The sequence below is a fragment of the Myxocyprinus asiaticus genome, chromosome 3 (genome assembly GCF_019703515.2).
Source record: "Myxocyprinus asiaticus isolate MX2 ecotype Aquarium Trade chromosome 3, UBuf_Myxa_2, whole genome shotgun sequence".
In the NCBI taxonomy this organism is placed as follows: Eukaryota; Metazoa; Chordata; class Actinopteri; order Cypriniformes; family Catostomidae; genus Myxocyprinus; species Myxocyprinus asiaticus.
The window spans coordinates 67,047,686-67,057,370 of NC_059346.1; the positions used below are offsets into that span (position 1 = coordinate 67,047,686).

Genomic DNA, 9,685 nt, shown 5'->3' on the forward strand with positions numbered 1-9,685 from the left:
TCTCCTCAGCTACTAACGAGAGGAACGTCTGCGCCTCGTTTATTGACCAAGGCGTGGTTTTGCGCACAGCCATTTCTTTTTACAATTCGAAAGTCGTGTGAACAAATGATACTGCTTTCGCTGTTGCTAACTTTAAAACTAGCGGGTTGATGTCCCGTGTCGCAAATCCAGTGACGCTGGTAGTGACGATTCTTTCTGACCAATCAGTGATCTGCAGGGTTTTGACGTCACATTTAGTATCGGCTCGGCTCGCTTGGAACCTCGACCGAGGTGGTACTAAAAAAAGTACCAGGAGTATCCACTGTGGAAAACCCCCAAAATGCGAGCAGACTCAAGTCAAGCCGTACCATGCAGTGAAAAAGCCCCATGAGTGTCTCTGCATAGCTTTCAAAGGATGACAACGGTAGGAAAGAGTGGCTGAAGTTTATTTTTAACAAAGTTCCTGATTGATCAATATGTTTTGTTTGCCACCTTTCTCTAAGGACTCTTTTGAGAACTATTATGATTCAGACTTTGCAAAGAAACTTATATTGAAAGATGGATCAGTGCCAACTATATTGGACATGACAGTAATTTTGGAGAGTAACAAATTTAATACTACTGTTTCTGTCTGTGTTTGATATGTAAGGAATTGTATAGTCAGTCATTTTTAAATTGCAAAATAAACCATGATCAAGACTCAAGGCAGAGTGGATCATGCATGTTACATGGTTACTTACCAAAGAAATACATAATATTACAAAATACTGATGTTAGATTAAATAATTTTATGTTGTACGAAGAAAGTGTAGTGCAACAACAGACAATGGTGTAGTATACACTAGTAGTAGTAATCTTTATTGTCCCTTTGTAGGCCTAGTATGGTTGCCAGCTTTTCATCTGTCTCATATTAGCCAGTACATCCTGAAATTTGGCTGAAATGAACACATCCGGGTGCCCAGTATCCCATATTTAAGCAGCTAAACGAGGGCGATCCCATCCCCCGGTCGACCGGTGAAATGATTGGGGGTGGGACTTCACCCAGTGAACATACTGTGTTTCCCTTTAAACTGGAGGCGAACACCCCAGTCTACCATCAATTACAGCTGAATACAGATTTATTAACCTTTCACATTCACAGCTAGTGTAAGTGTGAACTATTTTCACTGTTCTCAGGTTTATATAGCATTATTGTATGCCCAGCTTATGTAAGCCTAATAATAAAGTATTTGGGAGCAACAGTGTGCAGACTTTGCTCAGTTTTCTATTGTTATTTCAGTCAGAGCAACTGTTATATTTTGCGAGTTTAACATAAATTGGGACATATAGCTATTAATGATTGCCTGGACTGAGTACGTTCAGGTGATTTTGTAAATCACTTGATAAATCACGTTTTCGTTATTTTATTCTTGGATAAAAACAGTTCCACAAGTGTTCTAGCAGTGGTGTTTGCTCTTCAAATATGTAAGCCAATAATAACACAGTGGCTGTGTATATTGAAATCTTAAAGGGGACAGCACAGAAAACTGTTTCAGACATAGGGCCAGAGACAGTGTGGAAAAAAGTAATTTAATCCCATATTATTTGTGCAAAATTGTACTTACATTATAAGTGATAATAATAAAGTAAAAATAAAATAAAATAAATGACATGACCCTTTTAGTATTTTCATTAATTTCAGATGGTAAATGTTTTGAAACCAGTGTGGAAGTACTTTACTGAAGTTTCACCAGGAAAAGCACAAAGTCAAATCTGTGACAAAATAGTCAGCGTTTGGGTCATTAACATCGGCAAGTAAAAATACCAGCAACATGTGAACTCCCCTCAAACACATCCATGCAGAAGTAAATGACAAAGTAAAAAAAAAAAAAAGGAATGAAAAGATCCTTCTCAGCCATACGTGTCTCAACTGTTAGAAAGCAAAACAGAATGGATGGATAAACATCCAGTGTCTAAAAGGATTGACAAAGCTGTTATTGAAATAACTGCCACTGACAATCAACCATTTTCAGTGGTTTCCGATGCTGGATTTAAAAGGCTCCTGAATCTTATGGAACATAGGTACAGATTGAAAGATGAAAATTTCTATTGAACAAAAATGCTGGAGAAAACATCATAATATTTTGACAAAAATCAAAAGTATAGTGACACAAGAGAAGGACCCATTCATGGCCTTCACAACAGACTGCTGGTCTGGAACTACAGAGTCCCTGATGAGCTCACCCTCATGCCATCCCAGATGTGAATGACTTCAACAGAACACATTAAGAGAAAAATATCTCAGCTCAGTAGGTCCTTTAATGGAAGTGGACGGTAACATGATTTTTGATGCTCCAAAAAGCACAGAAAACCAGCATTAATGTCATCCATACGACTCCAGTGTTTAAATGAATGTCTTATAAAGTGATATGATGAAAAAATATAAATATTTAAGTATTTTGTAACTATAAATCATCACGTCCGGTAAGTAGCAGTTTGCGTGTTCACGAGAGGGCTGAGGTCACGCGGTCTTTCCAGCGATGGCATGGCAACGTTCCATTCATTGTAGCAGTCACTCTCTACCTCTGTTGGCATTGCCTGGCATTGCCTACATGTGCACCACCACGTCTCCCTCTGTTCCTGGTCAGAGTACTCAGGTTCAGATAAATTAGCAAAAACTTGAATCTCCTCTTCTCCTCTTAAATCAACATTTTCTGACGTCTTTGTTAAATTTGCTTCAATTTCTTTACGCCGTTCGGTCTGTACCATGTTCCTCCTACTCCTTCCTACTGTTGTAAACAGTGCTGTTCTTCCGGGTGTGTGCGCAGGCGTCACTTCTCATGTGAACATGCCAATGCCAATACGTCACAAAAGAGACCGCGTGACCTTAGCCTTCTCGTAAACATGCATAACGCTGCTTAACAGAAGCGATTATTTATAGTTAAAAAGTACTTAAATATTGATCTTTTCCGCTCCTAAAGTGACCGTATGGCTTTATAAGACATTAATTTAACCACTGGAAATGTACGGATGACATTAATGCTTTTTGGAGCAACAAAAATGTTTACCATCCACTTCCATTATTAGGACCTACTGAGCTGAGATATTTTTATATTTTTCTTCAAATGTGTTCTTCTGAAGAAAGTATGTCATACACATCTGGGATGGCATGAGGGTGAGTAAATGATGCATTTTTGGGTGAACTATCCCTTTAACTGGTATAACATAACTGAGGACTGGACACAAAAGCAAGTGGTGCTGAATTTCAAACCCATGACTGGATCACACACAGCTAGTTACATTCAAGAGACATTCTTGAAGATGCTAGAGGATTGGGAGATTGGAACAAACCACGCTGTTATTGTCCTAAGGGAGCTAACATGATACAAGGCATGAGACTGGCTGAACTTCCTGATTTTAGCTGAGCTGCTCACACACTCCTGCTCGTAGTTAATGATGGCCTCTCAAGTCAGAGAGCTGTGATAACCCACCTTGAAGAGCTGTGCAACTCACTTTGACCACTCTGTAGTGGCTAAGCAGAGGCTAAATGCCATTCAGGTAGAGCTGGGTGTCCCTATGCACAGTATCATCCAATCAGTCCAAACACGCTGGAACTCAACACTGCGCGTGCTGAAGAGAATGTATGAGCAGAGACGGGCATTAAGTGTGTATGCTGGAGAACACGGACATATCAGCTGCTTGTCTGCTGCACAGTGGGACATTGTCTCCAACCTAATTCACAAACTCTGGCCCCCATAGAAGTCAAAATGGAGATGAGCCACTCTGAGGGCTCTATGATGTGAGCAACATCTTACCCAATTTTCATAAGAGCACTAATTATGGATGGATGCAAAAGCAGCCAAACATTAAAACCATACAATACACATACACTCACCGGCCACTTTATTAGGTACACCTATACATCTACTTATTCATGCGATTATCTAATAAGCCAATCGTGTGGCAGCAGTGTAATGTATAAAATCATGCAGATATGGGTCAGGAGCTTCAGTTAATGTTCACATCAACCATCTGAGCCTGTGCCCACTGCAGTCTCAGTTTCCTGTTCTAAGCTGACAGTAGTGGTACCTGAAGGGGTCTTCTGCTGCTGTAGCCCATCCAGTTGTGTGTTCAGAAACACTCTTCTGCATAGCACTGTTGTAACACGTTTATTTGTGTTACTGTCACCTTCCTGTCAGCTCAAACCAGTCTGGCAATTCTCCTCTGGCCTCTGTCCTTAACAAGCATTTTTAACCCACAGAACTGCAGCTCGTTGGATGTTTTTTGTTTTTCGCACCATTCTCTTTACACTCTAGGGATAGTTGCATGTGAAAATCCCAAGAGATCAGAAATGACAGAAATACTCAAACCAGCCCGTCTGGCACCAACACTCATGCCACGGTCCAAATCACAGAGATCACATATTTTACCCATTCTGATAGTTGATGTGAACAACAACTGAAACTTCTGACCCATATCTGCATGATTTTATACACTACAAAGCTGCCACATGATTGGCTGATTAGATAGTCACATGAATAAGAGATGTACAGGTGTACCTAATAAAGTGGCCAGTGTATATACAATAATACAATAAGTATTTGACATCCAAAAATAATTACACAGCATATGTGTGTGTCTGCTAATTTACCAGCAAGTTCACAAAAAAGTCAGTGGTGCCTCTGCACATGGGGGAAAAATTGTACAATCTTTTAGCAGTAGGCACAAATGACCTTCTGTAGCGCTCCCTGTTGCACTGAGGTAGGATTAGCCTACTGCTGAAGGTGCTCCTCATTTCAACAAGCATGCCATATAGGGGGTGAGATATATTATCCATGATGGTCAGAAATTTAGACATTATTATCTTCTCAACAACCACCTCAGGGGGTCCAGGTCCACCCCAATGACAGAGCCTGCCTTCCTGGTGAGCTTATTCAGCTGTTTGACTTCTCCAGCACACCTCAGCTTAGAACAAGGAGCTGGTAACGACAGACTAATAGAACATCTGAAGCATCTTATTACACACATTGAAGAACATGAGTCTTCTTAAGAAGACAGCTCTGGCCCATCTTATAGGTTGCCTCTGTGTGTTTAGTCCAATTGAATGTGAACACCCAGGTACTTATATGAGTCCACTATCTCCATGTTACAGCCATGTATACAGACAGGGGAGGGTTGGTCCTTTTTCTCCTGAAGTCGATTACCAGCTCTTTTGTTTTTGTGTTGTTGAGTTGGAGGTGATTTGCTCCACGCCACTCCACGAAGCTATTGACTAGTGTCCTATATTCAGTCTTCCGTCCACCTTCAATACAGTCTACAACAGCAGAGTCATCCGAAAACTTCTGCAGGTGGCATAACTTTGTGCTGTAATTAAAGTCTGAAGTGCAGAGGGTGGATAGAAATGGAGATTGGACAGTTCCCTGAGGAGCACCTGTATTGCTAACCACCCTCTGGGACACACAATTTCTCAGCCTAACAAACTGAGGTCTACCCATTAGGTAATCCTTGACCCAGGAAATCATGGGGGTATCAACCTGCATTACTTCCAGTTTCCTTTCTAGTAATGCTGGTTGAATGGTGTTGAAGGCACTGGAGAAGTCAAAGAACATGACCCTCACAGAGCTGCCAGCCCTATCCAGGTGTGAATAGACCCTCTCGAGCATATGGGTTATGGCATCATCCACCCACACCTGGGAGCAGTAAGCAAACTGCAGGTGGTCCAGTAATAATCTGGCCAGGGGTCTCAGATGTGAGATGTAAGTGCTAGTCTGTAGTGATTATGAACTGTGGGGCACCCCTTCTTTAATACTGGAACCAGACATGATGTTTTCCAGAGCACTGGCACATTCACAAGTCTGAGACTCAGGTTAAACAGATGTTGTACTCCACTCAGTTGATCAACACATGCCCTTAAGACTGTGAGGCAGATGCCGTCGGGTCCTGCAGCCTTATGCTGGTGAAGCCTTCTCAGCTCCCTCTTAACCTGATCCTCTATGATAGTCAGTCCCACCTGACTATCACCTCCCACCTAAGTGCAAATTTCATGCCAGCGCAAAGCGCAAGTGGGTGTGAATGGGAGTGTTTGCGCTACTGTGGGTGTCTGTACGCAAACTTTGGGTGTATTGCATGTAAATTGATGCAAAGCGCAAATTGCTATTTTCCTGAGAAATAGGTCATTGCGCTACGACGTTTCAAAAGCAGGTTTTATCTCAGTGCAAAGTAGAGTTTCCGCTATGAAATATTGGTGCCGGCCAACGTGTCCGGGAATTATCTAGTTTTCTGGACAAATTGGGAAAAATCTGGTCATCTTATACAAAAATAAATAAATAAAAAATTGCCACATATCTTTTTGTTTACAAATAAATATTAAAATAACAAAAATCGTTATGTCCATTTATTTCGCTGGGCGAAATAAATACTTCTCATCCGACACAAGAAACTGTGTGTCATGTGATTGTTGCGTACGCGAGTCCAGCAGGCTTCCCAAAATTTTCGGGAGAGTGTGGAACGGGATCAGAACTCACGCTATTCAATCATTTTGACCCAGGGAAAACACTGAAGAGAAAAAAATCTCCACAGAACCGGAGGACTCTCAGACAAGTCAAGAAAATGAAGAGGAGCTTGTTATTAAAACAGGTGCACATCTGGTGTGGATTAAATCTGTTTAACCTCCTCAAAATGAAGCATGCAAAATAATATTAAAAAAGCCAAAAGATGTGCTCTGCATTATTTCGGTCATATATGTTTTTGCAAGAAGGGTTTATAATTATTTGACATTTTCATTTATTTCATTATTTACATAATTTCTAATATTTTCTGCAAGAAGTGCTTATTATCGTTGATTTTTGTGTGTGTGTGTTTTTTGTACAGCCTACTATTTCCTTTGTTGCATTGCTTTGGGAAGATTTTGAATTTCTTGAGGAAAGTTAATAATAATAATAGCCTCATAATAATAATCATAATAATAACGGTCAACAACATATCAGACTGAAATGTGGCATAATGTGAAATTTTGCATTCTGGTAATTATTTATGTAACATAACTCATCGTATCGTCGTCTTTTGGGTTTGACCCCTGAAACTGAAGGATTCGAATTTGATGGTCTCAGAAACTGCTCCATTGTAATTACAGACTAATATGTCACGTCTGCTTTATTCTCGCACTTGACAAATATCAGAGGTTCTTCACAAAGATTCTTGATAAATTTTTTATTTTTTTTTGCCTATTATTTTCAGAACTGTTTAAATACAATATAATAGTTCAACTCTCTCTCTCTCTCATATATATATATATATATATATATATATATATATATATATATATATAGATATAGATATATATATATATATAGATATAGATATAGATATATAGATATATACACACACACACACACACACACACATATTATTTAATAAAACATTTTTACCACTCTCTGTGTTTATATCTGCATCTCCCGTTGAATGCATTTAGATGCGCTATACCAGGGGTTTTCAAAATGTGGGGCGCGCCTCCCCAGGGGGTTGCTAGAGCATGTCAGGCATGTCAACTGCAAGTTGTGTGGTGAATGCTTGGCTTAAAACCCTTACACCTCTGGCAAGATAACTCCTGTGCCCCCCACCTTCCACTGTCTCCAGTGAAAGAGTGTTTAGTGAAGTGGGTATACCTTAAGACTCAAAGAGGAGCCAACTGACTGGCACCATGCAGACCAGCTCTGCTTTCTACATTACAGTTTGAAGCTACTTAACTAGGAATACTAAAACTAAGCTTCTATAACTAGAAAGATTACGTGACACTAATACACATTCCAGTTTTTACAGGACTGTTCACATTTCTCACATTTTATTCTTGCAATTTCCTACTATGTTTTGTTATTCAGAGCATTCTTTGGCTCATTTTGTAGATCACTATTTTTATTTATGTTTTAAGTTATTTGAAGTGTTACTTTTTGGTTCACTTTGGATGTATATTTGTTTTCTTTATTTAAATTGATTTAAATGAGTAATTATAAAACTTTTTCATGGGCAAATCATTATTGTTAATTTTATAATAATGTTAAACAATTTTACAGTGAGTGGAAAGTCTTCATTCATTGTGTAGATTTTAAAAACTATCGACCTATTAATCGTATTTCAGACAGCTTTCCCTCCTTAGTTATTGGTATTGGCTAAACCCACCTCTTGTACAAATACAACCCTATCCTGACAACAACACCTATGTTAGTAGAAGGATCCCTTTGTAATCCAAGATGTATTTGTAAAGTTTAACTGCTGTCTGTAGATCTCATTTTTCATTGTTCAATAATTACACAATTATATCACGAACAACAGCACGACTGTAAGTGTAACATTGTTCTCATACCAAAAATATGAGATTCACTTCCATTGTAAGTGTCTCACTGGAACACAGATTTTTTAATTTCTTTATATATATATATATATATATATATATATATATATACAGGTGCATCTCAATAAATTAGAATGTCTTGGAAAAGTTCATTTATTTCAGTAATTCAACTCAAATTGTGAAACTCGTGTATTAAATAAATTCAATGCACACAGACTGAAGTAGTTTAAGTCTTTGGTTCTTTTAATTGTGATGATTTTGGCTCACATTTAACAAAAACCCACCAATTCACTATCTCAAAAAATTAGAATATTTTGACATGCCAATAAGCTAATCAACTCAAAACACCTGCAAAGGTTTCCTGAGCCTTCAAAATGGTCTCTCAGTTTGGTTCACTAGGCTACAAAATCATGGGGAAGACTGCTGATCTGACAGTTGTCCAGAAGACAATCATTGACACCCTTCACAAGGAGGGTAAGCCACAAACATTCATTGCCATAGAAGCTGGCTGTTCACAGAGTGCTGTATCCAAGCATGTTAACAGAAAGTTGAGTGGAAGGAAAAAGTGTGGAAGAAAAAGATGCACAACCAACCGAGAGAACCGCAGCCTTATGATTGTCAAGCAAAATCGATTCAAGAATTTGGGTGAACTTCACAAGGAATGGACTGAGGCTGGGGTCAAGGCATCAAGAGCCACCACACACAGACGTGTCAAGGAATTTGGCTACAGTTGTCATATTCCTCTTGTTAAGCCACTCCTGAACCACAGACAATGTCAGAGGCGTCTTACCTGGGCTAAGGAGAAGAAGAACTGGACTGTTGCCCAGTGTTCCAAAGTCCTCTTTTCAGATGAGAGCAAGTTTTATATTTCATTTGGAAACCAAGGTCCTAGAGTCTGGAGGAAGGGTGGAGAAGCTCATAGCCCAAGTTGCTTTAAGTCCAGTGTTAAGTTTCCACAGTCTGTGATGATTTGGGGTGCAATGTCATCTGCTGGTGTTGGTCCATTGTGTTTTTTGAAAACCAAAGTCACTGCACCCGTTTACCAAGACATTTTGGAGCACTTCATGCTTCCTTCTGCTGACCAGCTTTTTAAAGATGCTGATTTCATTTTCCAGCAGGATTTGGCACCTGCCCACACTGCAAAAGCACCAAAAGTTGGTTAAATGACCATGGTGTTGGTGTGCTTGACTGGCCAGCAAACTCACCAGACCTGAACCCCATAGAGAATCTATGGGGTATTGTCAAGAGGAAAATGAGAAACAAGAGACCAAAAAATGCAGATGAGCTGAAGGCCACTGTCAAAGAAACCTGGGCTTCCATACCACCTCAGCAGTGCCACAAACTGATCACCTCCATGCCACGCTGAATTGAGGCAGTAAT

At 39.6% G+C, this 9,685-nt stretch overlaps 1 protein-coding gene across 2 annotated transcripts in view; it reads right to left on the reverse strand.

Moving 5' to 3' along the window:
- LOC127422800 (suppressor APC domain-containing protein 2-like) overlaps window positions 1–9,685 on the reverse strand; it is a 58,977-nt gene that overhangs the window by 47,824 nt on the left and 1,468 nt on the right. The gene's annotated exons all lie outside the window — the stretch shown is intronic.